Source organism: Choloepus didactylus, chromosome 5, assembly GCF_015220235.1.
Source record: "Choloepus didactylus isolate mChoDid1 chromosome 5, mChoDid1.pri, whole genome shotgun sequence".
Classification (NCBI taxonomy): Eukaryota; Metazoa; Chordata; class Mammalia; order Pilosa; family Megalonychidae; genus Choloepus; species Choloepus didactylus.
The window spans coordinates 137,162,596-137,176,022 of NC_051311.1; the positions used below are offsets into that span (position 1 = coordinate 137,162,596).

The 13,427-nt window shown below is 42.0% G+C and overlaps 1 pseudogene; it reads right to left on the reverse strand.

Annotated features, from left to right (window-relative positions):
* Positions 1-8,802: 8,802 nt before the first annotated feature.
* On the reverse strand, positions 8,803-9,019 carry LOC119535459 (annotated as a pseudogene).
* Between the last annotated feature and the right edge of the window lie 4,408 nt (positions 9,020-13,427).

A 13,427-nucleotide genomic window follows, 5' to 3' on the forward strand; every position in this document is an offset into this window, starting at 1 on the left:
GAAGCTTATTTCATTTCCTTTCACTTCCCCCTTTTGGTCAAGAAGATGTTCTCCGTCCCACGATGCCAGGTCTACATTCCTCCCCGGTAGTCGTATTCCACGTTGCCAGGGAGATTCACTCCCCTGGGTGTCTGATCCCATGTAGGGGGGAGGGCAGTGATTTCACCTTTCAAGTTGGCTTAGCTAGAGAGACAGGGCCACATCTGAGCAACAAAGAGGCATTCGGGAGGAGGCTCTTAGGCACAACCATAGGGAGGCCTAGCCTCTCCTTTGCAGCAACCGTCTTCCCAAGGGTAAAACCTGTGGTAGAGGGCTCAACCCATCAAACCACCAGTCCCCTATGTCTGTGGTCATGTTAGCAACCATGGAGGTGGGGTAGGCGAATACCCCTGCATTCTCCACAGGCTCCTCAAGGGGGCACTACATCTTTTTTTTTTCCTTGTTTTTCTTTTTTCTAATCAGATACTATTATAATGTCGGGTGTCATAAATCATACCTTGCATTCGTTTTCATATTTATAACTCTCTGGGATTTACTAATCTCAGAACTATAATACTTTTTAAAACTGTAAGTGGAACCTGTTCCCTGGGTTTGATTTGTTAGTTTTTCCTTCTGCCATTAATTTATTGGTTCGTTCTGCACATTTTACAAAATCCAAACCTTGAAAAACAAGGCATGGCAATTTAGCTCGATATATACTTTAAAACTTAAGAAATGGTAGGTGTGTTTCATTTATATTCTTTATTATTCATTTGACTTACAAAGTATATAGGCATGGAAATTGCCTGTCAGTTTTACTACTGAAAGCTCCATCTATTCTTACTTAAGATTAAAGTCATTCTTTTTATAATCACTCACTTTCCTCCAAGAAAATTCTCTGTGTGGTGGGAAATCTTCAATGGAGATCCTATGCAGACTTCCAACCCTTTAACCTAGATTATAGAAGGATGTTAAGTTAGGAAATGACATATCGGAGCAGGAATCAGTTGTGCTCCCTCCCAAGTCTATTTTAAAGCACTTTCCATTTTAAATATAGCAATAAAATATCAGCCTTGAAATGCCTGATAAGGATAAAAGCAATAGATCCAAATCCAATCTAAATCTGACACTGCCAGGAACAAGAATTCACATTGGTAAGTCAGGACTCATTTATGGGGCCATAAATGGGTGGGCCAGCTATAATTTGGGTATTAAACTTGTAAAATATATTGATGGTATGTAAGAGCTAAATAAATAATTTACTACAAGAAAATTGGAAATCTTTACATGGTACTTAATTGACCAGTTGGTCTCTCAGATTTTTGATGGCTCTTGATTCTTGCTTTGCATTTGTGTGTTTTTCACAGGCTAGAATTTTTTTTTGTCACTTGAGTTTAATTTCCCTCTGCAGTGAATGATCACAAGTTAGTGCATTTCTGAAAACACACAGTTTCCATTTAAAATTCTGCCAATCCATTACATGTCTTTGACAATTTCATTTACCTTCTAGAAGGATAAATGAACCACACACTCTCTCTGTTCTGAGAGTAGACAATTTTTTTCCTGGCCCTAAAAGCTGCCTCAGTGCCATGTCTCTGATTCTGGTTCTGACAGAAGGGCATCAATGAAATGCTTTAAAGAATTTACTCAGTCTTTTTGTTTGGTATTTTAGGAAGCTGCTGAATAGGGAGGAAAACGATGTTAAAAGCTCTGTCACTGCCTACCACACATCAAAGAGATGCTCTGGTCGGTTGGAAAGGAGAAGGAGAAAGAAAATAGGGAAACTCAAACTAAAGCATGTTGGTTATGTTTTGGAAGAACACGTAGACCTCTTGGACACATTTTTAAATGTTTACCCTAAAAGTTACAGTATCTCATGTGTGTATAACAATTACATGTTTCAAAAGGCTTTAGTGTCTTTTATCTCTTCAACACTCATGATATTCCCAAAAAGTACACAGGGCAGGTATTAGAATGTCCAGTTTTGCTAGATGAAAAAACTGAAGTTTGGGGAAGTTGGAACTGGCCCAAGGTAATTTGTGCAGCAAGTAATTAAGCTGTAGCTCAACCAAACCCAGATTAATGCCCGTGTGAAGGGTCAGTTTTGTGCTTTCCTCTTTAAGCATTAGAAAGGCCAAGTCAAACAGGCTTAAGAAAATAGAGTTGCATTGACTTGTGTAATGAGAAGCCCGAAAAGGGTGGGCTTCAAGCTTGGTTCTGACTATTTCTCTGCAGTTTTTTCTGCTCTGTGCTCTTCTGGGTGCTGGCATCGGCTTCAGACTGGCTCTCATGGCTGCGACATTACAGTCAGTAGCAGTTGGGGCAGTATGCAGGAGAAAGAGTCTGATTCCCCATTGCTATTTCTTGAAAGCAAGATAGAACTTTCCTAGAAATCTCCAGCAATCTTTTTCCTTCTCCAGAATCGCAGCACTTGACATTCTCCACCCAGAAGGTCGGGACTCTCTGACGGGCTGTTAAACCAGGCCCAGCCACACACACCAGGGCCCGATGGACCAGACCCAGCAGTACAGGGCGTGCACACTCGGAGAGCAGTGTTTAAAATGGCACTCTTCAGAGATGATGAGGCTAAGAAGGTACCCAGTTAAGCTTTAACAACATCGGGTGTTTTCGAATGGACGATTCATTTAAGCAAGAAAAATACTTTCTCTGTCGGCATTGGGCCCAGGTAGGTAATAAAAAGCAAAGATCACACCTCTCAAGCCCAAACAGTATGTCTTTTTAAATGAGGCTTAGAGATTTAGTTACTCATATGTGACTAGCAGGCCTGGCAACATAATTTTTAGAACCCTGTGCAAAATGAAAATGAGGGGCTCTTTGTTCAAAAATTATTAAGAATTATAAGACAGAGATAGCAGAGCATTAAATCTGATGCAGAGCCGTTTTCAGCGTGGGGCCCTGTGTCCCACACCTGAGGAGCTGGCTCTGGTGACTGGGCTCTTGAAAGTGACAGAACACATTTTCTATCATTATTCACTGTACATGTTCCACAGACCTAAATAGTGATATTTTCCCAAAGAGCTCTGAACATGGAAAACTAAATTGTTTGGATATTAAGAAATTTTTTAATTGGAGGGGCAAATCCTCAAGGGAGACTTAAGAGAAGGTCAGATTGCATGCATAAAATTGTTTATTGGTTTTTGCTCTGGAGTCAGTCTTGGTTGGCTGGGGTCAAACCTGATTTGATTCTTCTTTAGTCCCTGAATGGCCTTACGTGAATCTCTTAAATCTTAAGATGATTGTCTCAATATTGAATGTAAAGCACTTAGCATAATGCCTGACCTGTAGTAGTTCCTCAATAAATATTAGCAATTGTCATAATAATTATTATTAAAAGTTTCCAGGGAGATGGGTAAATACTGAGACTCCTCCAAGAATATCTCAAGATCAGCAGGCTCAAGCTGGGTTGTCTCTTCCTGAGCCTAGTTACCTCTAGAAATTTTTAAAATGCTTATTTTTTCCTGATGATATGCTCTTTAGTTGTAGAAAATTTTAGAAAAACGTATTTTTAAATCAAATTTACTCATGGATTAATTACTCAGTGATAACAACTCTTTGCATTTTAATATATTTTCCTCAAAGTGTCTTCAATGCAGACATAGGTATAAAAATTGGATCCTACAGATGAGTAGAAAAATGGGGACAAAAACTAAATGAAAAATAGGGTGGGATGGTGGGAGATGGAGTGCTTTGGGTTTTCTTTTTATAAATAATATATCCCAAATTCTTGCCATGTCTCATAATAATACATATCACGTATGTCAGGTAGTTTTCTGTTATAATGTATTTCCCTTTCCAAAAACATACAGGACCAGAGCAGAATGTGAAATGGTAATGATAAGATGGTAAGGTATTTGATAAACATAGCTACAGACAGCAACTTTCACCATCGGAGTCATCCAAGATGAAATGCATCTTAAAAAAAAATTATGGCAATACTAATAGAGATCAATTTGTCCATATTTTACATAATTTTAAAAAGCCAAGGGGTTATCATCAAAATGTTAATAGTAATTTTTTTCTGTGTGGTGGGGTGATAGCTGCTTTGCTTTTACCTTATTCCATTCCAAAATTTCTATCCTGAACACATGTTACCTTTTATTATCTCTTCCATCATAAAAGTTAACAATAAAAACAAATAAATACAGTAAGTGATAATTAGAATAAGACCACAATATTTTTGCTCCATGCAATTTAGCAGAATTGAACTTTGCATGTATATTAATTATTTGACAAATCACATGTGAGATACTTAGGCCTCCTTACCTTTTTAGTCTTCACACAACCAGATTTTGTAGAGAGCTGCTAGCAAAGTTCTCCGTCGGAGGGGTGTCATGCAGTGGGGATCACATTGGCGTTTGTGTTGACTAGATCTGAGGTCAATCAACCTGGCCTCACATTGTTGGTGTGACCTTGGGTAAGTTCATTAACATTTTTGTGCCTAAATTTTATGTCTTTAAAATGGGGATAATAACATATTCCTAATAAGGCTGTCATGAGAAATAAATGAGATACAGTTACAGGCACAAAGTAAATACTCTAGAAATGGCCATTCTTCTGATTTTTAAGTTGAGCTGGTGCCATACCTACTTGAATGAATAAATTGGATTCAGTTACAGCACTGAAAATACAGTCTACAGAAGCCTTATGTGGTGCCTTTTGCCTTCACCTTGGGGAGGTGAAGTAAAAGAACAAAGTTCACTGTGATCATACCTCCAGCCCTTACTGGGTATCACAAATGGCTGGGGTGGGACAGACCGCCGTTCTTACAGGAGAGGATTGATGAGGCTGTGTGTTTGAACTTCTGTCTCTGTCCTCAAGTCTCTGCCTGGCCCATCCTCTCTCTGTCTCTGTTTTTCTTACACTCACATGCTCTCCAATACACCACACACTCATACATTCTCCCATATACCACACACTCCAATCTCAACAAGTTGTTGTGCATGATAGAGGATATATATTAGTTTGTTACTTTCAACTGGTTTTTATTTTTCCAATACCTCTTAAAATATAGTTAAAACAACTAATTGGAAGAAGATTGGTAGGCAATCAATGAAAAGTTTAAATTAAAGAATGTATTCTCTTTAAATGCAAATACATTACTTTTAAGCATGTTTATAACTAGAAAGCAGAGGTCCTGCCAGGCCTGCTTGAATCAACAGACAGACCAACTGTGATTAAGGCAGAGCCCCATGGCTGCAGCCAGTAAGCTGAAGTCCTTAAAGCAGCTCTTTCTCTTAAATAGATGGGCAGGCCCTATCAATCTTAAACTAAATATTGAGTATTAAATTGGCAAAGACCTGTAACTCTGATGCTGTTAAGGGGAAACAAGCATTCTCGTATTATACCAGTGCAGTGTAAATTGAGACTGTCACCTGGAGGACAATTTAGCAGTGCAAAGTTTGACCACTGAACACATGTGTATCATCGGGAAGATACTTTTAGATTCAAGTAATAGAAAACTTAGACAAAAATGGCTTAGAAAAGAAGGAAATTCATTATCTCACATAGCAAGAAGTCTAGAGTTAAGAGAGGTCCAGGGCTGGTTAATTCAGTGGCTCAGTGGTCATCAAGGCCCAATGTCTTTCTCCCGTTGCTCTGCCATCCCCAACTGGGGTTGTTCTTACGCTTAATTCTTCATGGTAGCTGGATGGCTGCAGTACCTCCAAGCATCACAAACTCACTCAACGAGGTCCAAAGGCTAAAAGACAGAATGTCCCTTTGGTGGTTTGATGCTGTATGTAACCCAGAAAAACATGTTCTTACATCTAGTCCATTCCTGTGGGTGTGAACCCATTGTAAGTAGTACCTTTTGATGAGTTAAGGTGTGACCCACCTCAGTCAGGATGGGTCTTAATCTTATTACCGAAGTCCTTTATAAGAGAATGAAATTCAGACAGAGGGAGAAAGCCACAGAGCCAGAAGCTGAAAGCAACAAAACCTGGAAGAGAAGGGAGAGACCAGCAGACACTGCCCCAAGCCGTGCCATGTGACAGAGGAGCCAAGGATCGCTGGCAGCCAGTCTGAGAGAAGAAAACATCACCTTGATGACGTCTTGATTGGGACATTTTCCCAGCCTCAAAACTGTGAGCAAATAAATTCCCATTGTTTAACCTGACCCATTTCATGGTATTTGCTTGGTGAATTCTTGCTGTCTAGGCCACCATGAGGGTCTGCCATATTCCCCTAGGACAGTCCTTTCTAGCATTTTCCACAACACAGCACATGGAGAAATTCTATTTGCATGGCATACTGGAGTAAATTATTGCAGGGCAGGGGGTGGGGGTTGGGGCAAGGAGAAGGGAGTGGGTGTTGGGAAACTTCTATATATGGCCTGGTAAAAAAAAAATCACACTTTATGTTATAAATATATGATAAAAATACAAAGTACTAAGAAAAATATTAAACATTGAATTTGTCTATAATCTCCAAATAAAACCTTTTCAAGATTTAAAATGAGAAATTTGACCTTACTTCTATGGACACATTTTTTATATCTGGTTTTATGTTTAAAATGGCTACACTTAATTATTGATCACAACCTTTCTTTTTTTAAATAATGATCACCTCAAATTTCTTATAGTCACCAGAGAAGAACTTTATTCTTAGAATAGGTGATAAAAACTTTGAAACCATTTTTTACAACCATTCAAATAATTTCCACAGTTGCGTATCTGTTTAAAAACATTTAATTGGTCTTCCTTTTCTTTCAATGGCAAATACAATGTTAAAATTTCTTTTATTAATGAAATTGGGTTTCAAGTTCATTTCAACTTTCTCATAGTAGGTCTTTCAAAAGAACGATGAAGTTCTAGTGTGCACATACAATGTTAGAGCAGGTGTCTGCAGCTAGCCTAGAAGCCACTAAGATGGACAAAGGTATACGATTTATGAAGAGAATGGTTTCCAGCTGCACCCTCTGAGGCCTGTTCAGTCTCCTTTCACCCCACCCCTCAGGGGCTACATCTGGGACTTGAACTCCTCCAGTAGGTCCATTGGCCCTTGTCCATTACCAACATGGCATACTCTGCAGCCACCTGCTGAGTTAGGTATCTAGGTGGGAGGGCACCTCTTGGGCTGGGTTTACTGGGTTACTCCAGAAAAGTGGTTCTCTAACTGTTCTCAGACCAGCAGAATGAACATTACCTGGGAGCTGGTTAGAAATGCAAATTCTTGGGCCCCACCAAGAATTGAAAACCCTGGTTCCAATTGCTGGGGGTGGCCAGCAATTGGTGCTTTAACAGCCTCCAGGTGATTCTGCTCAAGTCTGAAAGCAGCTGTTGCAAACACTGAGGACAGATGTTGCCCATTATGCTCATCTATGGGGGACTATGGTGCCCTGTTAGACCCTGCTCAGACTGTGGGCCTAGAAGGATCCATATGTTATGGCTCATCTGTAACCCATTCAAGGCACCCCATTCTCCAAGGCTCTGTTCCAGATCAATAGAGTTGCTTTGCTCTCCTTGCCTCTGGGAGTTTTGAATGAAATAGCTAAAGGTAGAAAGCAGGAGGGATATTAGCTGCCAGGGGAAGAGGGCCCTAGACCATCCCCTGATTGGATAGTCAGGAACCATAGTTTATTTCCATTTCAGTTCATTTGAAGTTGTCCAGGATTGACAATGGCCACAGGCCAACTCCTGTCCCCATCGCAGTTCTATAGCCTACTTCAGGAATAGCCTACTCTAGCCATGGCTGCCACCCACGCAAAGAATGCACATGTGTCCCATTTACACATACACACACACGCACACACACGCACACCATTCATTAGTAGTTGGCATGTCTGATGAACATTAAGCACTGCTTCACAAGGGCCTCATCTCCCATGGGGCTTGTCCCTTTGCCCATGAGGAGAGACAGAGAACCAATATGCTCTGCGATTCAAACTCACTTGTGGTTACTGCTTTTCCTGTGTCTTCATTTAATTATGGGGTACCTGAGAAGTGACTGGCAGGTGGTTGTGACATCAGGGACAGGATCTAGCAGACATTTCACCCTCTCCCTGAGTCCCTGAGTTTTCTGTTCAAAGTCAGGGGAGGCTTTCCTTCAAGGGCAACACATGCTGGTGTTCCCTGAAATGCACATGAGGACAGAGGGTGGCAGTGGCCGAGAGGAAGAGTTTTACATTGGCTCTGTCAACACCTCACTGGTGTGTTTTGTCTGACCCTCTGGATGACCATTCCATTAGGATTGAGGGCTGAAAGAGAAGAGTGCCTGAGCTCCAAGTGGTTGGTCCACTCTTGGCTCCATCCTTCACCAGCTGAACGTGAGCCGCTGTGGTACTGAGAGTCTACAGCATGGATGACTGAAAAGCATTTTCACACACTGACTCTGAGTCCTCCCTAGCTGGGGAGTATGAAGGGGAATTTGAATTTTTGAGTGTGACTTGCCCACAGTCATATATTTAAAGTGGGGACGTCAACTCAACACTGTCTTCTTGCCCCAACACAAACAACCTCCTTGTCACTTCACTTTACTTATCCTCAGCAGATCAGGATCAATTTCGTTTCTGCAGACTTTAATGATAGAACCTCCAGAGATTTGATTTGTCTAAGAAAACCACTCCCCATGTTTCCTCATTTTTGGGAAATTTTTTTATATTGGACCAAGATTCTTTCTTTGTAATTAAGCCCATTTTTTCTTTATTCCTTTCTGGGAAAAGGGGTGTGCACATTTATGTGTGTGTGATAATACCAATAATTAAATTTATTGAGCATTACTCTATCTCAGGCATGCTTTTTTGCTCTTTTTTATAAATTTTTTAACTTTTAAAATTTTAATACAGTTCAAATCAGCATGTCTGGCTCAGTTCAGGTCCTTTACCACCAAACCTGGGATCAGGGGTTCTCTATGTTTCTTCAGTTTCTCTGTCCTCTCTTTGTGATGATCAAGGTATAAAGCAATCTGTTGCATTGAACTTAAACTTCATATTATCTTTATTTTTCTTAATCTTGACAGATTTGGCATTCTTTTACCTGGCTGTGAGTAGAAAGTCCTTGATTTCCTCAATTTTGCAAGGCATTGTGATGAGGTGCGCTGGGAGGTGGGTGCAGCCCCGCACGCTGGATTATCCCCACGGCCCCGCATACTACCCTAGAGACACTTAGTCTCTCATGATTTAATTCTCACTCCAGCTTCACGGGGCAAGTACAGTGACAGTCCCATTTTATAGATGCGGAGAACTGAGGCACAGGGTGTTAAGTAATGGGCCCAAGGTCAAATGGCTAGTAAATGGTTGAGCAGGGATTGGAGCCCAGATGCTTTGACTCCAGAGTCTATGTACTTACCTGCAATACCATGTTGACTTTAAATAAGGAAAGAGATGCTTGATAACCCATGTTTCTTTTGTACCTTGGTATAATTCCCTTATTCTATCTTTCCTAATCAATCCCACTGCTCTTGTAGTTTTTCCCAAGTCCTACCATTCACTTAATCTCTTTTTTCCTTTTAGTTGCACTCAGTGGTAAACACATCCAGGAACTTGTTCTGATATTCTACATCTGGGTTACAACTTTCACTGCGGCAAAACTGTAGTATCTACTTTGGATGTAGAGCTTCCTCAGGAAGTTTTTCCAGATCCTACCTCTTGACGTTCAGCAGGAATTTGCCTCCAAATTCTCCACTCCTACTGCCTCCGGGGGACATTAGACAACAAAGCCTCAACTTTATTGTCGAGGCTGCTATGACGTTTGCCAGTATAGTCAGCCCCAAAGATTTTCTAGTATTTTGAATAATTTTCAGATTAATTTACATGGATTAATCAAACTAAAATAAAGTAGTGTAGTCAACTGAATGTGTTTTTTTTAAAGCTTGGAATTTAGGGATGTTGGAAGGAATGGGATTATGCCCAGGTTATAAAGCTAAGAAAAAATTGCTTCCATTGTTGTTCCTAAAAATCTAGAGCAGTTCTTAGCATAAGATTGGAGAATAGAGAGGGATTGCCCCAGCCAAGGGGACCCATGCTGTTACTTTGACAGAAACCTCTTCCCTCTTCGTTCCTAACTGGTCCCAGCCATCACCATCGTCAGATGTCCACATTGACAGCTCTTCCTTCTGCAGAGCCTTCTATGACTCCCCCGACCCCCACGATTGGGTCAGATGTCCCCTCCTACGCTGTCCCAGTATCTTGTACTTACCCATTCTCCTGAACGGCCTGACTCTGTCCTCCCTGAGGTTGCAGGTCCTGCGGGCCGAGAGCTTGCCTTGCCTTTCACTAGGTCCCTAGTCCCACCCAGCAGAGTGGCCGGATCACAGTGGGTGCTCAACACATATTTAGTAAATGAATGAATGAGACCCTATTGGCGGAGACAAATTATTTGTTTACTATTTCTTCTTTTTAAAAGAGGCTACCTGCCTTTCCTGACTATGTTGGTGAACATAATCAGAGCATTTTTATCGGACTTCTTTTCTTTAACTAGGTGGATCATGAGAAACCACAAAGTACTTTAAAAAATGAACTGGTTCAGGATGTCCCTCCCAATTATTCACTTCTAAGGATTCTGCAAAGCGCTTTTCCTGGTGCTCCGTTTTCCTCTTTTCCTGCTGGCCTTGGAAGAATGTTTAAGGAGTCAAAAAAGAGGTGTCTCTCTGGGGCTGCTTTTCAGCCCAGGTCCCCAGCTAGGTCTTTTTCTTCTACAATTTCCCAGAGATCAAGCCGGTGGCAGCTTCCTGCCCCCCTGCTACGCTGGAACGGGGGGCTGATGGTTTTACTGTTCTCCAGTAATCATGCAGATTAACAGCTGCCTGTTCGGTAGCTTGGGGCCTCCCTTAAATTGAGAGGGCTGGAGCCACGCATTCCACAAGCAGTTGGAAATGTCTCTGCCTTTGCTTCTTTATTATGAGAATGTTACTGTGGCTCTGGGCTAGACAACGAACAAAGCAAGGGTTTTGATGTCTTTTGTTTCATGCAGCCCATAAAAAACCAGGCTGGCTTCCCTGTCTGTACTTGGTTTGGGCAGAGGGACCCTTTGCTATTACAGCCCTTAATTCTCCCTCTCACCCACCCTCATTAAGTTACCTGCAACAGGGCATCTTGCACATCATGTTACATTCTATAGTGGCAGAGAGCACCCTCAAGGGGCCCACCACCACCCACTCACTTTGACACCCTGACGCAGGAAGCCAAATTATGTCATCTCCGTTTGGTGATTCTTAAACCGTACATAGTTCCCTTATAGTTCACTGACCTGCTATGCTCTTCCCCATTAAGTAACTGCAGCCGAATTTTGTGATAGCCTTTTCTTTTCTGCCTCTGAGGTGATTTTAGGATATATATGGAAATTTAAATCTCTTGCTGGTCGATGGGCAAGAGCTGGGTACCAGAGGCTGAGCAGTTGATGGGGTATTTGATTCTTTTCCATTTTGATTAAGCCCCTGGGGACTCATAGTCCAAACATGAAGGACAAATGGATTTCAAATTAGTTTTTAGTATCCAAAAACTCTAGCTGCAAGTACAGAGAGGTTAATGGTCTTGTAGGCATTTTTACTTGCATCTCAGTTTTACAGCTTTGAAGCCGTATGTGAGCCTATCCCAACTCTTCTTTGACTAGGAATATTAGAGAAGGAAACCCAAGGATAGTGGAAGTAGTTTAAGGAATGACAGGTAACCTGCAGAAGCACGGGAAGGCTGTTGGGACTTTTTCTCAGCCTGTGCTAGCCCTCGGGTGGGTGGGGACAGGTAGTGAAGGCCCCATCTCTGCCTACTTAAGTGTCTGGGGCTGGAATATCAGGGTTGCCGGGTTCAAAGCACATTCCTCCCCATTCTGATGTTGCCATTTTTAATGCAGTGTGTTTTACCCCTCTCACTGGAAAAACAAAAACAAAAACAAAAACACAAAAACTGCTTCAGTGGCCTAAAATAGCCCTCCCAAACATACTTCCCACCTTTACCAAGGCACATGAGCATTTCTAAGGAAGAGCCCTTTAGCTTGGGTTTGAAAGAGACTTGACCTGTAAAGGAGACGGCTGCTTGTAGGTGGGAAATGCCTCTGTCCAACCAGGAGCTATGGGTAGCTGCTGTCCCTCACCCACCTTCCCCTGGGCCACGTGGGCAGGGGGTGGGTGAGAGGGTAGTAGGCTGGTACAGGTGAAGTAATAAAGACTAAGAAGCCAAAGATTGAGCACTGAGTGGAAAAGTTTTACTGCCAACCAGGAAACCTGTTTCTAAGCTCTGGGGTGTGCATTGTGGGGAAGGAAAAGTGAGTTAGGGCTTTCAAAGCCAAAAACCTGGCAATTGTCTCTGTCCTGTCTTTGGAAAACAAAGCCTGTGAGTGTGGCTGACAGGCTGGTGATGGGCTGGCCGGAAGTGGTCAGCTTTAGGTGTGGGGTTCCTGTCTTGGGGCAGAGTGTCCAGCTGCCCCTGCTGTGCATAGGACACATCCAGGTCAGGTTGGCACCAAGGTCAGCAGGCCGTGTGGCCAGCTCAGGGTTTATCAGTGGCAAAGGTGGTGGGGTAGAAGATGAAGAAAGAGTCCTTCTTATATACCCCTTCTGTTTACTACATTCCCTTGGCCATTTTTGCGTTGAGTCACATAGCCATCAGGGACAAGCTGTTTGATCCTGGGCAGTTTACTTAACCTCTCTGAGCCTTGGTTTGCTCACCTTTGAGGAAGGGGGATAAATACCAGCATGAAGATGAACAAAGAGCCCCTGAATCACTGGAGCTGACCACCTTTCCCCCCACCTGCATTCTCACAATGAGATTTCTTAGTCTTGCATCTCTTCTCAGATATTGCTAACTCCTCTGAACCCCAACTCCTTATTAAACTGGACGTATGTCTAATTTAAAAGGTGATCAATTGAAAAGCAAAGGTGTGGGTTAGGGAGCCTAGCAGCCCCCAAAGCTGTTAGTGTTTTCACCTTGGAAAACAAGCCATTTGATCCTGTAAAAAGAAATAAAACAAAGTTTTATTGAGTTACTGTGGCCAAGAGATTTAAAATGGAGGTGGGAGATCATTCTGGAGGTTACTCTTATGCAAATCTCAGCCAAAGAATCACAAACTGCCAAAGTATGCAAAGCCTCAAGCAACAGCCTTCCTCAAAACTGTAAGGACACTTAGACACCAGAAACAAACCACAGAATAAGAAACTCAGTAAACTAGCATGAAGGACATTAGGAACGCCTGAATATCCACCAATCACAATTTAGGAAACACAATTTGGGTTGCTACCTGAATCTGTGCTCCCTGAACTGCAATTGTAAGACCCCAAATAAATGCCTTCGTCGCTTTGCAGCTTAGTTTGTTATTTCTGGGTTGACAAACCCTTTCAGAGGGGAAAAAATGCATTAAACTCTGTGACCAAGAACATTTATGATCCATCTGACCCCAAATCTCAAAATCCATTGAAAATGACATTTAAAACTCACAGCTCCTGAGACTCTGCCAACCCCAGCAGGGGATATAGCTAAGGGATTGTGTTACATGTTTGGC